The sequence below is a fragment of the Crocuta crocuta genome, unplaced genomic scaffold (genome assembly GCF_008692635.1).
Source record: "Crocuta crocuta isolate KB4526 unplaced genomic scaffold, BGI_CrCroc_1.0 scaffold15, whole genome shotgun sequence".
NCBI classification, from domain to species: domain Eukaryota; kingdom Metazoa; phylum Chordata; class Mammalia; order Carnivora; family Hyaenidae; genus Crocuta; species Crocuta crocuta.
Genome location: NW_027530508.1, coordinates 540,126 through 554,787, shown reverse-complemented (window position 1 = coordinate 554,787; position 14,662 = coordinate 540,126).

Here is a 14,662-nt window from a genome sequence, read left to right as displayed (position 1 = left end):
AAAAAAAAAAAAAAAAAAAACAAATGTTAACTCTGGAAAATCATTTACCGGCCAAGAAAAAGCTTCTCAGGTGGATTAGCCTCCATCCAGAGATGGGAGCAAAGCTGGGTTCACAACTTGGGTCAAAGATGGGTAGAGAAAGATCTCAAAAGGCTTATGTCACAAAGCAGCATGTGAGAGGTGCTCCGGGCCTGGGCGGCCGGCATCCAGGCCAGGGTGCCGCGGAGTGGGGAGGCCCTGCTCAGGTGCGAATGAGGCACCTCCGAGAGCCTTGCAAAGGCAGGCTCCAGCCCAGAGACCGTGCAGACCCCCAGACCTCTCTGCTCCTCTTGTCAGCATGTGCACTCTGGAGCACGTCACCCCTCCTCGTGGTGTCTCCATCGCCTCATCTGGAAGGTGGGATAACGACCTGCCTCGTGGGCTTGGTGGGAGACCGCCCAGCGCATCGGGCAGCGCCTAGAACATCGGAGGCGCTCGGCAAGTGTCGGGAGTCACGCTGCCACCGTGACTTCCACGCTCTCGTCAGCACGCATAGCCATCACCTCCTTTCTCTCCTCTGCATTTCCAGGAATGGCTTGGGGGAGGGGAATTGGTAGCTGGTGGTAGTTTTCCATCATGCCCCAAACCAGACGTCTTGGTGCCCTGATGTCTCCTGTGAAATGCATCATTAGCCACTCACTTCCCAGCGGTGCCATTGTCACCACCCAGTTCAGGCTGCCCTCATCTCATGTGGATGTCGCAGTGGCCTCCTAACTGGCATTCCTGCTCTTGTTCACACAGGAACAAGGACAGTCTATTAAACACAGAAGCCTCCTCTCTCTCTCTCTCTCTCTCAAGCATCCCATTGTATTGAGAATAAAGTCCAAACTTCTTAAACTGGCTTCAAAATCTCTGTGCTTCTCTCTACATCTTGGCCCCTTTTCCCTGACTAACTCTGTGTCAGCCACTCGGGCCTTTCTGGCAGTTCCTGAAACATAAAAAGCTCTTTGCAGCCTCAGGACCTTGTCTGTTTTGACTCTACTCCCTCCCTCCTTCTTAACCTTCAGGTCTCAGCCTGACTATCAGCCCCTCATCAGACTTTTCCAGACTATCCTGCCAATAGCGGCTTCCTTCTGCTGCATCTTTATCTATCTCAGCTTCCCATCCCCTTCAAAGCACCTGTATCAGCTAGCTATTGCCGTATAACAAGCCTCCTCTAAACTCCGTGACTTAAAACCAGGCTCCCGCGAGGTTGGCTGGGGTTCAGCTGCTAGGCTGGGCTCAGTTGGACAGCTGTGTTCCTCATGTGAGGGCGGTGAGTCAGTTGGGGGCAGCTCTGCTCCACATGTCTCTCATCCCCCTACTGGGACCAGATGGGGCGAGTTTTCGCACAGCAGTGACAGAAGAACAATAGAGCAAGCAGAAATGTGTGATATCCCATAAGACCTAGGCTCAAAAATGACACGCCATCACTTCTACCCACATTCCATTGGCTGAAGAAAGTCTTGTGATTAATCCCAAAGTCAAGGAGTGGCAAAGTGTCCTCCAACCATAAAAAGGCCAAGCAGGCATGTAGGTTCAGGGATGGAAGAAAATCAGGGCCAATCGTTCACCTGCCACCATGTGTGATTCACGATCGATATTTTTTTGTTCCTCCTTTCTCCACTGCAGTGTAAGCTCTGAGGGAGCAAGGAACTTGTCTGTCTTATGTACCTAGTCTCTTCAGCACCTAGAACGGCGTCTGCCATGTGACAGATGTTCAACCACTCCTCCATTACACATCTGGATAAACCCCTGAACCGAAAGTCTGTGTTGCAGGCAATTGTCTATAAAACCATCCTGACAGACGAATTTTCAGAAGTGGCTTCTGTGGTAGATTGACTTGGACATGGACAAAGTTTTGTTTAACAATGAAAGCTCTTAGGGGCGCCTGGGTGGCTCAGTTGGTTAAGTGTCCGACTTCGGCTCAGGTCATGATCTCATGGTTCATGGGTTCAAGCCCCGCGTCAGGCTCTGTGCTGACAGCCAGCTCAGAGCCTGGAGCCTGTTTCAGATTCTGTATCTCGCTCTCTCTCTGACCCTCCCCTGCTCATGCTCTCTCTCTCTCTCAGAAGTAAATAAAAACATTAAAAAAAAAACAAATGGAGGCTTTTATTCATCTTATGCAGCTTCATACCTACTTGTTGGCAATTGTTTTGAACGTGGCATGAGAATTACAACAGCCACCCTATGGTCCAGAATAGCAAAAAGTCCATGAAAAAGGCCCTGACCAGGACAAAGACCATGCAAAGCACACTCTCTTCTAAACATGGCAGAACCGATCAAATTCAGTCCCCAAACTCCCCTGGCCTCACACCTGCTTATCCTTTGGAGAAGGGAGTGGGGCTGAAGGTAGTCAGAGGGTAAGTTGCAGGGGCTGATGGCTCTCCTCTTGTGCCTCCAATGGGGTGGACAAGAAGTTAAGCTGTCACAGAAAGCCTCTGGGAGCAGCAGCCTTCGCAGTCAGGCTCAGCAAGTGGCCACACTGAGTAACTCTGGATTCAGAGTCCAGCCCTTCGCACCATGAAACCACCAAACACCGCATAACTCTGAGCAAGGCTGCTGAGCAAATCAAGGGAGATGTGTGCAGGGTGAAGCCCACATGTCTACTGGGCATCTCGCATCCAGCTTTACAAGCAGTGGTCCCCACGCTTTTCACAGTGGACCCCACCCAGTGAGCAGTCTTCAAATGTGCTACTTCTTGTTTATAAAGCATTTGTGTGCGCTTTTAAGAACTGCTAATTTGAGTGATGTGTCATCTGGACGTCCTGTGCTTGCATTCTTCATATTGTCTTTGATCTATGTCTTTTGCAGTAATTTTGAAGCCTCTTGGGATTTTTGTGAGAGTTTTAGTCTAAGTAAAACTAAGAAGTTGTTGTTATTCTTCTTATATAGTCTCCACTAGGGCACTTTTCTAAATGCCTTAACGGCATTTAATCCCCTCAACAACCCCATTAAACAGATGAAGAAATGGAGGTGGACAGAGAGCAGTCCTATTATGAGGCAAGGGCTCATAATAGTGGAACAAGGGTTTGAACCTGAGCATCCTGGCTTAGGAAGGACTAAAACACAACATGGATGTATCAAAACCTTTATGTCTCAAACACTGAGTCCAGGTAGGGCATCACCAACAGCTCTCCAAGGTGTGGGGCCCTCCTGTGCCCACAGGGTACCCCTACCCCTTTTATTTTATGCAACGTGATACAGAGCTGACACACCAAGTAAGGGTGCTAAGGTCAAAATGTCGCTACTTTTAAGATTTTAAAAATTCAATTATTACAGTTAAAATAGAGGTTGTAGTTTTGTCTTTCCTGGCCCCACTTTGGAGACTACCACCAGGGGGCGCTCCAAAACCACTGACCCGGATGGGAGCAGTGGATCTGGCCAGTAGCGCAGGCAACCTGAAGACTTAGAGCAACTGAGGCTTTCTGCAGAGTACACTTTTCACATGCTCATCAACCATCAGGCTCACCCAGTGTGACAGATGGGCCTGCCTTTCTTGGCCCCAGAGCCTTCTTAGGCTCTGGGCGCAGGACAGGGAGGCAGACTGTGACACGTAGTTAATACCAGATGGGGCAGTGACCATGAAATCCTCATGGAGTCACAGAGCCGGAAGGTACCACCTGGAGATACCGCCCTCCTCCTCTGCCTCCACATCTACCACCTTCTGAGACAGGGTTTTAAAGGTCTTCTCCTCATTTCAGGGGGAAGCTCCATCAGGTCATTCTGCCTAAACAGAAGTGGGTTTTGAAAGGTGCCTCTCGCGACTCTAGCTCACACACACGTGTGTCATCCAAACGTTCCAAGGTTAACATGAATACATTTGGCTTTTGGCTTGTGTTGCATCACCCTGACCATGACTCTCCAAGATGGCTCTTGCAGACTGGACAGGTGTGGGATGTGGAAGTGGTGCGGCAGGGCACAAGGGAGGGGAGAGAGTTCTCTCCCACAGGCCCAAGAGCTACAAGTGTTGCCCACCCTAGGTAACTGCATCCTGAACTCCATTCCACCAATGCAAGGGCAATGCCTAACCCCACAGAATGCCGTGAGTGGGTTTGCAACATTAGAAACCAAGGGCAGGGGCGCCTGGGGGGCTCAGTCGGTTGAGGGTCCAACTCTTTGTTTTGGTTCAGGTCATGACCCCAGGGTTGTGGAATCGAACTCCACATCTGGGGCTTAAGATTCTCTCTCTGTCTCCCTCTGCCCATCCCCCACTCAGGTGGGCTCTCTCTCTCTCTCTCTATCTCAAAATAAATAAACATCTTATTAAAAAGAAGCAGCAGCCATGGGTTATGCACTCATAGAAACCATTCATTCATTCATTCAATGCAAACAAGAAAGATGTCTTGAACATGAGGAATATAGCTGGGAACGAAACATATGGATGAGACCTCTGTTTCTGGGAGTGTCTTTGTAGAGGAGGAAAAAAATAAATAAGACAGTGTCCAACAGAGATGAATGAAGTCAATGAAACAAGGCAATGTGATACCAAGGCAATGGGGAAAGTTTGTATCTTGACTGGGATATTGCTACACAGATATATATATATATAAACTTTATATATATGTATATATGTGTATATATAAACTTTATATATATGTATATATGTGTATGTATAAACTTTATATATGTATATATGTGTATATATAACATATATTTGTATATATACACATGAGACAGAACCCTCCAAACTTAAGACAGGCTCATTTCATTATATGTAGCTTTTACCTCAATTTAAAACTTCTTATCATATATTTTTTAAATGTTTATTTATTTTTGAGAGAGAGAGAGAGAGAGAGAGAGAGAGAACAAGCATGAGTGTGAGCCAGGGAGGGACAGAGAGAGAGAGGGAGAAAGAATCCCAAGCAGGGCTCAAACTCATGAACTGTGAGATCACAACCTGAGCCAAAATCAAGAGTAGGGCACTTAACTGACTGAGCCACCCAGGCCCTCCTCAGTTAAAAACTTTCAGTAACTAATGAAAAGAGTGAAGGAAGGAAGACATTAGCTAGAAGGACCAAGATGCCCTCTTTGCAAGGTGGACATTTGAATTGAGACTTGAACAATGAGAATGAGCTAGAATAAGTTTGCTATGCCAAGATCTGGTGTCTTTTCCTGCCAAGACACTGCAAGAAGTGGAACCTGTGCATTCCAAGGGCCACTGAGAATGTGTTGAAGGTGTGGGAGGCAGATGTGAGCAAAGGGAGCAAAATGGCAGGAATGCGGGGCGCCTGGGTGGCTTAGTCGGTTAAGCGTCCGACTTTCACTTAGGTCATGATCTCGCGGTTCATGGGTTTGAGCCCCGCGTCGGGCTCTGTGCTGACTGCCAGCTTAGAGCCTGGAGCCTATTTCAGAGTCTGTATCTCCCTTTCTCTCTGACCCTCCCTTGCTCACGCTGTCTCTCTCTCTCTCTCCTAGAAATAAATTAAAAATATATATATATAAAAATGGCAGGTATGTAAGATGAGGTTGACGAGGGCTGGTGATGAGGGCCTTGAAGATTGTGTAGGAGTTCATTCCAAGTGTAGTTGGAAGCCACTAGGGGGGCCAAATAGGGGAAAGATAGAGCTTCCCAATCTGATCAGCTCCAGGCAACGTGTGAGGAAGAAGGAGGAGGAAGCAGCCAAGTTTCGAGCAGCTACCTGAACATTGGTGGTAGTCATGACCTGGGCAGCAGGCGGGCAACTGGAGTCCACGGTGTCCAAGAAGAGCATTGTAGCCACAGACATAGCAGGGAATGGGCGGACCTAGAAGAGTCAGGAAGAGCCAGGGTCACTTGGAGAGCCCCAAGGCCTGGGGTGATCAACAAATGGGCACCAACGTATGCTCCCAAAGTGAGGCCCAGGAACACAGCCAAAAGGGGAGTCAGAAGAAAAGGGACAAAACCAAATGCCATTAGCAGGAAGGGCACTCTTGCAACCACTGACCTGAGCTCCATAAATGCCCACTTGTAGGAGTGCACAGGCCACAGGTCATTGTGGTCACAGTCTAAGGAAGCCCGGTGTTCCAGGGAACAGGTGAATGGTGGCCCACATGCTGTATAATTGACTCCTGAGTCTGTAGGGCAAAGGATGTCTGTGGTGTGAGCAGGCGGCAGGAACCCCAGCAGCATGTCCCCCAAAGGCCCTCATTCACTATCTCTGTCTGGCAGATACCTTTGGCTTGACAGCTGTGTGCTCTGAGGAGAATGAAGGAAATCAGCGCAAAGCAGCCCCCAAACACCCAAGGGCCTGGACTCTTTAGGGGTGCCGACCTCACCCAAGTGAGACAAGTTGGAGCCAATCACTTGGGCAGGGAGCAAGAAAACAGAGGAGCGATTTCAGCATGTCATTAAGGCTTACACAGAGGAGGGCTTGGCCTTCTGAATTACCAACAGCCTCCTTCCCTGGGACAAGCCGTCTGTTTAGAGATGAAAATGCCCTCTTTCTGGTCTCTCTGTGTCTGAGATCTTAATGGTTTCCAGTGTTCAAGGAATGATAAGGGGAAAGAACCGAAGCTTCCCTAGTTCACTAAGTGCTTTGAGAATTACCCATTAAATACGTGGCGGCCTTGAGATGGCTTAGAAGAAGAGAATGATCGCAGAGAAGCAGGTGTTAGGGGTTTGGGAGGCTGGGGTCAGCCCGGCCTTGGCATTCCTTCACTTAGCGTTGTTTTTCATGACTGGGAGATGTTCCAGGCTTCCGCTGGCATCCATTCTCTTGTCTCCTAAACAGGGTCATCCAACTGACTGCAGGCACTCCTTTTTGCCCAACATTACTCTTCCCAAATAGTTCAGATTTTCCATAGTATAGGTGGGCTGGGAAAATGGCCCCCAAAGATACCCGTAGATGTTACCTTATATGGAAAAGTGGTCTTTGCAAATGTGATCAAGTTAAGGCTCCTGAGAAAGGGCAATTATTGTGGATTATTTAGGTAGACCATAAATACACCTCTGGAGTGTCACCTGGGGCGGAACAGAGAAGCCTTTCTTTTTAGGGCATCCAGAAAATCGCAAGCTGAAGAAACGTGGAAACAAGTTTTTAAAGATGTGGAATCGTTTAAACATTAACAGCTAATTTAAACATTTGCAAAACTGCTGCTTTTCACACAGACAGACACAGCAAGTTCACGTAGCAGACAAATTCCGTGTCCACTTGGCATGTCTGTGCACATACACCGGACCTCTAGCGGCCAGCACTTGTGTTTCTTGGCCGGTGTGTAAGTGCCCCAGCTCCCTCACCCCTTGGTGGGAGAACATGGAAGCGCACTGTGCCCTGGTTTCCAAGGTCTCAGATGGCATGGAGCTCCAGTTACTCATAGCTGTAACTGAACTGACACATATTTATACGTGAAGTATGGGTGTGTGTGCATGTGACACATAAGTAGTCCCCTCCTGTCCATGTCCCTTACCAACCAGCTCTTTCCACCAGCATTCCATCTTGGGACCTACTTCCAGTTAGTGAAATTGATTTTGTACACATCTCTAGACTTTACCATACTTTCTCTACAAATTCTTAATAAGGACAGCATTAACACGCTGTGAAACAAGTCTTTATCACCAGGACTTTTATAAAGCTCCTTCACACAGCTCACTGAAATCACGTTATTGTCTTTCAATCTGTCCCTTAAGAGAGACAGTATGATGGATCTTGATCTTCTGGGGGATGCATTTTTTTGATCAGGGAGTCATTTTTTTTCATTTAGAATATTTTATGCATTTGGAGTTAGAATCATCTAGGGTTCAAAAATATTGAAGCACTGTTAGAGACTGCTAAGGTTTAGGTTCTTTTTGGATTCCTTAGAGCTTTTTAAGGATGGTTTATATCACTTGGCATCACTTAAAGTCATTGAAGATCAATCCCATAGGGCTAAAGTCATTTTCAGTAATTTATGCCTCTTCAGGATCTTTCAGTGTTTGAAGTCTTAGTCAGTTTTGGGTAGTTCAAGCTACCAAAAGGTTTGGGAACATTTGGAGTGATTTATGGCCCGTTAGATAGTTTGGGATGTCTAAGGTCATTTTAGCGGGGATCACAGGGGTTATGATTGCTAAGAAACTTGGGTCAAGACCTTAAGATTGTCATTAGCATTGGTGCTCTTGGTGTTTTAAGGTCCATGTGTTTAGGGTACATCTGGTTATTCACTCATGCATTCCACAGATAAATCAAGGTGGAATGTAGTACTTAGGTACTACACTAAGTGTTGGAGTTACCTTTGCGGAGTTCGGGTTTTAGGGGAAGAGATAAATAAATCAAAAAATATATTCAGATGGTGATGAGTGCTTTCAGGAAAATAAAAGCAGAGGGTGGCTGGCAGGAGGGTGGCCGTTTGAGGTAGGGCACTCAGGGAAAGCCTTACTAGGGTGCAAGTGTTGTGTTCAGACCTGAATCAAAAAGAAGCCAAGCATGGGATGAGCTGGGGAAAGAACGTTCCAGAAAATGAGTAGTGAATGCAACAGTCCAGAAGTAGGAGAGGTCTTGCATGTGTTAGAAACAGCAAGGCTAGAGAACGTGAAGCACATTGACCTTGGAGACGGGTGGAAACAGGGGACCCCAGGATTAGGCGGGGCAGGATCATTTAGGTCTAGGTAGGCTAGATAAGATTTTGGCATTCTTTTAGAGGCCATTTAGGGTCACTGAATGTCATGTGGGTTCTTTAGGTTTAGAGTTGTTTCCTTCAAATTTTAGGGTCCTCTAGGGGCTTTAGGAGCCATTAAGGATCTTTTAAGAACTTTTATGGCCACTTAGTATCTTTCTTTGTTGTATAGGATTTTTGAAATTCATTTAGATCACTTGGGGTTAATTAAGAGCATTTAAGAATCTTAGAGTTATTTAGGATAATTTTAGTTGCTTATCATGTTTAAATGTTTAAATGGAGCCGTGTTTAATCGCTTAGGATTGTTTGGACTCATTTGGAATCTTTTAGGATTGTGTGGTGAAGTGGTTCTCAAATTCAGGACATGCAGGGATGGGAAGGGGTGGAGGGGAGGAAGAGGGACAATGTTAGAAGCCCTGCTGCCTGAGCCACACTGTAGAAGAATTAAATCAGAATCCCTTGGTGTGAAATACAGGCGTCAGTGTTTTAAAAACTCCAGGTGATTCCAACTTTCAGCCAAGTTGAGAGCCATCACTTTATACTGGTTTAGAAAAGAGCTGCTTACAATGGGCCAGCAGCCTCCGAGCCATGGGAGAATTTGTCAGAGATGCAAACTCTTGACCCCCCATCATCTGCTGAATTGGGAACTCTGGGGGTGGGACCCAGCGATCAGGTTTAGCGCGTTCTCCGGGTGATTCTGATTCTAAAGTTCAAAACCACTGGCATGGGGTTTACAAGAATCTTCAGGATCCTTGTAGTTCAGGGTGAGGGGATTCTAAGGACATTTAGGATCTCTTACTGTCAGTTGGGTTAGTTGAGAGTTGTTTATTATTGGCTTAGTGGGCATATCTCTGTAGGGGACTGGTAGACACCTGAAGTAATTATTTTTCAATTAGGTTTATTTGATAACTACCTGAGTCCAGAAATGATCCGCACTGTCACCATTCCTGGAGATCTTCTTCCCTAAACCTCTTGGAGAAGGTGAGCCCCTGTTCCATGGAGATGCAGGTCAGATCAGTTCCTGAGCTTCTGGATCAGACTGCAGGTGCCTTCAGGTGCATGAGCTGAGATAGAGGAACAGGGCGTATCCCGTGTGCCAGGGTGGGGTGGAGCGTGCAGATCCAGAATCCACGATACTGGCCTTGGTTAGCCAATCAGGTATCCAAATCCTTAATAAAGAGAACTTCAGAATGTCAGAAACTGAAAGTAGAACAGTCTGAAAGCATATTCTGAGTGCTGTCAGGTTTCCAGAATTTATATAATAGAGTTTTTTTCCTCCTCCTTTTGAAAGCTTTTCTAATGCCTAAAAGAGCCACTGAGAGTACAATTAGAAAGGGGTTTGGTGTCCAGGGAAACTGAGCCTAAACACAAAGAATTTCCCAGTTCCTCACACGGAGGCTCCATTGTTTAGACTCGTACACACTCAAGACATCAGGAAACCAACCATTGAAAGGTTTTCTCAAGGGCCCTAGAACTATGGATATGATCCTTCCATTCTGGTGTGTGTGTGTCTGTGTGTTGTTACGCTAGTGTGCATGCATGCAATGTATATTACGTGCACACACGGAGATAGTTTGAACACACAGCGACTGCATTTCAATTGCAGGAGATTGAATTGCCTCCTAGTACTAGGACTTTGAAGTCTTGCACTTGAAGAAAACTGACCCCAGCAGGGAAATCTTAGCCTAGCTGGCTGTAATGTTCGCTATTGTAGGTTTTGTGAGTTTTTTTGTACATACATGTGCTTTTGGACCATTCATATTTTTGGATATACTTGCAGGAAATTTTAATCTAAAAGCCAGTGTGATAGAAACATAAAGAAAGCATAATCCTATGGCTCTAAGGTAACATTTTTCATAGGCTTTTACATATAGGCATGCCATCATATTGAACATGTTATTTTATTCACTAATAACATATTCCGTGTTTCTACAAAAACTTCCTAATTATACCTTTAAAGGCTGAATAATATTCATGTTTATGGTTTCTATTTTATCTGCAGCAAAAGCACAGGAAGAAGGAAGAAAGAAAAAGTCCTACCTGGCTTTTTTTATTTTTTTAAATTGAGATACCTACTTGGCTCTTTCCTGAGATTATTTAGATCAGTTTAGCTGCTATCTTTCCAATCCATAAATGAGGTATAACTTTCCATTTTTAAACTTTAGTTTATCATATTTTATTGCTGATACAGTGAAATACAATAAATTTGAATATATTCACATCATTTTAGCAACCTTGCAAAATTCACTTAGTATTTCTAAATAATTTCTAGATTATTATGACTATTTTATTTTTTATGGTTTTTTATTTATATATTTATTTTCTAGTGGATTTGAATTTCAACAGACTTGTGAAGAATGTTTAATATCTTTGTTATTAAATTTTTTTTTACTTTAAAAAATTTTTAAACTTTATTTAAATCCAAGTTTGTTAACATATAGTGTAATAATGATGTCAGGAGAAGAATCTAGTGATTCATCACTTACATATAACACCCAGTGCTCATCTCAAAAAGTGCCTTTATTTATTTATTTTAAGAGAGAGAGAGCACATGCAAGCATGGGAGGGGCAGAAAGAAGGGGAGAGAGAAGCCCAAGCAGGTTCCAAGCTGTCAGTGAAAACCCAATACAGGGCTCAATCTTATGAACCCTGAGATTACGACCTGAGCAAAATCAAGAGTCAGAAGCTTAACCGACTGAGCCACCTAAGATTACTATGACCATTTAAATTCAGCTTTCCCTTGTTGGTTTCTTTTAATGGATCATGGACATCCTAACATTCTATTTGCTCTTTTTGCTTAGTTAACTTAAGAGCTTTTGGGCAAACCACTCAAATGTAGTTTTGTGACTTGTGTTATAGACAAAATTTGGCAAAGGAACTTTAACAATTTAAGTTGAACAATAGGTTACATTTCTATAAATATGTGCCTTACCTTTTTATTAATTTATTAGTATTTTTATTTATTTATTTTTAATTTACATCCAAGTTAGTTAGCATATGGTGCAATAATGATTTCAGGAGTAGAATCCAATGATTCATTCCCTACCTATAGCACCCAGTGCTCATCCCAGCAAGTGCCCTCCTTAATATCTCCTGCCCACTTAGCCCTTTCCTCCACCCACAACCCCCCTCCAGCAGCCCTCAGTTTGTTCTCTGTATTTAAGAGTCTCTTATGTTTTGTCTTCTTCCCTGTTTTTATATTATTTTTGCTTCCCTTCCCTTATGTTCGTCTGTTTTGTGTCTTAAGTTGCACATATGAGTGAAGTCATATGATATTTCTTTCTCTGACTGGCTTATTTCGCTTACCATAATACACTCTAGTTCCATCCATGTTGTTGCAAATAGCAAGATTTCATTCTTTCTGATTGCCGAATAATACCCCATTGTGTGTGTGTATATATATATATACCACATCTTCCTTATCCATTCATCTGTCGATGGACATTTGGGCTCTTTCCATACTTTAATATGTGCCTTACCTTTAGAATCTTCCCTTGGGATCATTTTGGATTCAAGGTTTTCCATAGCCCCAGACATTCAATATTTGCTATGCATGGGAGTTCTTGTCAGCAGTTTGTTCTTGAAATTATACCCCAGACATCTCTGACACATAATTATTTTCCATTAGCGAGACATACCCACGCTGTCCTATGCCTTCTGCACTGGCCATTGGCACCAGCTACGCTTCTGGGAGCCCAAATTTCTCTCAGTGGAGGGTACCATAAGAGACCCCAAATCTGGGTGCTGCCGACCCTTGGATGGTTCTGCAGCATAGGCAGAGTGACATTCAAATCACGAGTTAAGGGGCACCTGGGTGGCTCTATTGGTTAAGCGTCTGACTTTGGTTCAGGTCATGATCTCACAGTTCGTGAGTTTGAGCCCCATATCGGGCTCTGTGCTGAACGTCTGGAGCCTGGAGCCTGCTTCAGATTCTGTGTCTCCTTCTCTCTCTCTACCCCTCCCTACTCGTGCGCTCTCTCTCTCTCTCTCAAAAATAAAATAAAAAATTTCTTAAAAGACAAAAAAAAAGCACGAGTTAATGCTAATATGTCTAATATAAGAACTCCTTTGTGAAAAATGGATCTCACTGTAATGCAAAACATTTAAATCAGTGTTATCAAAATATTGACATATGAAATATCCATATTATATTTTGCCTTTCACCAAAACTTGTGTTTAGATTTCAGTTCTACCATAAATTTTTTAGGTGGGGGGGTGGGGGAGGAAAGAGGGGCTGAGAGAGAGAGAGAGAGAGAGAGAGAGAGAGAGAATCTTAAGCAGGCTCCATGCTCAGTGTAGAGCCCAGTACAAGGCTCAATCCCACGACTCTAGGATCATGAGCTGGGCTGAAATCAAGAGTCAAATGTTCAACCAAATGAGCCACCCAGGTGCCCCTCTACCATAAAATTTAAACTTAACTCTTAAGTTCCAACTTAAGGCTTCATCTTGAAGACCTCACATATTAAAATTACGGTAAGCTGTTTTCTGGCCAGTGCAGGGAGTCAGACTAATTATCATCCACACTGGGACATGCTGAGAGAAATAGGGGCTGCTCGTGATCACTATAACAGACCGACAGGCATAAACTGAAACTATCCTGAGCAAACCAGAACACATAGTCCCTACCAATGCACCCATGGCTTTAAAGCTTCTGAAGTTAACTTCTATACTTCCATAACTTCTATGCTTAAATCATAAGTAATCATTTTTATTTTAGTTTTAAAATGGAAAAAGGCAATGTCAGTTTCACCCAAGCTCAATGTTCAGATTTGCTTCCATCTAAGCATCTTAGCAAAACCTATTCAAATGGATTCGAAACTTCACAGCTCTGTCTCCTGTTCAAACTCCATTCTATACTAGCTTCATTACCTAAAATAGACAAAACCAAATTATTTCATAAAATCTGTGTCCGTAAAGAAAGCCAAAAAACTTCTGGCTCCTTGGAGAAAAGCTTATTGGTATTCACTGGGTAGTTTTCAGTACTCCGTCTGTAAGGCTTCCTGGAATATTTGGGGTTTGGTGGGACCCCACACAGATGATCTTCTGTCTTTGTCACCTACATGCACAGTCTGAACAGTACAGAAACCTCACTGCCTTGGAAGGGTTAACTGCTCATCCGTTTCACCCAGCTTAGTTAATTCAGCAGCTAAAAAGCTGCTTGGAGTGACAACTCTAAATATAAAAACTCAAAACAACACTTAAAGGGAACAGTGATTCGTCCAAATTTTTCCCTCTCTTTTAAAAAGAAACCTATGAGTATCATTTGGGGGCATTGTTAAAAATCTTATCTTGGTTGTTAGCCTTTTTTAGAGGCCAAATTATGTCAGTCACTAAATTCCTCCTGAGAAGACAATTGTTGATCACATTCAGATGTTGTGAACCAATCACATAACCCTTCTGTGTCTGAGATCTAAGGACAAACAGAAACAACAGAACGTGGGTACAGAGAGAGGGATTTATTTTAAGGAATTGGCTCATGCACTTGTGGGGGCAGCTAGTCCAAATCTGCAGGGTGGGCCGGCAGTCTGGAGACCCAGGGAAGAGCTCATGCTGTGGCTCAAGTCCAAAGGCTTTCTGGAAGCAGAACCCTCTCTCCCTCAGGGGAGGCATGATCTGCCTTCATCTTATTGGATGAGGCCCACCCACATTATGGAAGGTGATCTGCTTTACTCCAAGTCAACTGATGTAACTCAAAGCTAACTTTTTTAGATGAGATGAATCTTGAATTAACTGTCACACTTGCCCTGCTCCTTAAGATGGAACTTGGGCCCTCATCTGAGGTCTTACATTTGGCAACCGCTGAGGAGCTGCCTCTGACGGAGGGAAGCCCAGGTCCCCACACCTCCACAGGGTGACTTGGCCATTTTACACCCGGGGAAANAAGAAGTAAAAAAAAAAAAAGGGGCATGGGGGTAGAGTCAGGACAAAATCCTGTGTCACGGAATGGTGGGCCCCAGCTCTTCCCACCACCACCCTTGACTCCAGCAGGGCGTGAACTCACCGGGGACTCATTTCACTTCTGACTTGAAATATTCCAGCCAAGCCTGAGCCCGTTCAAACCAGAAACTCTGGG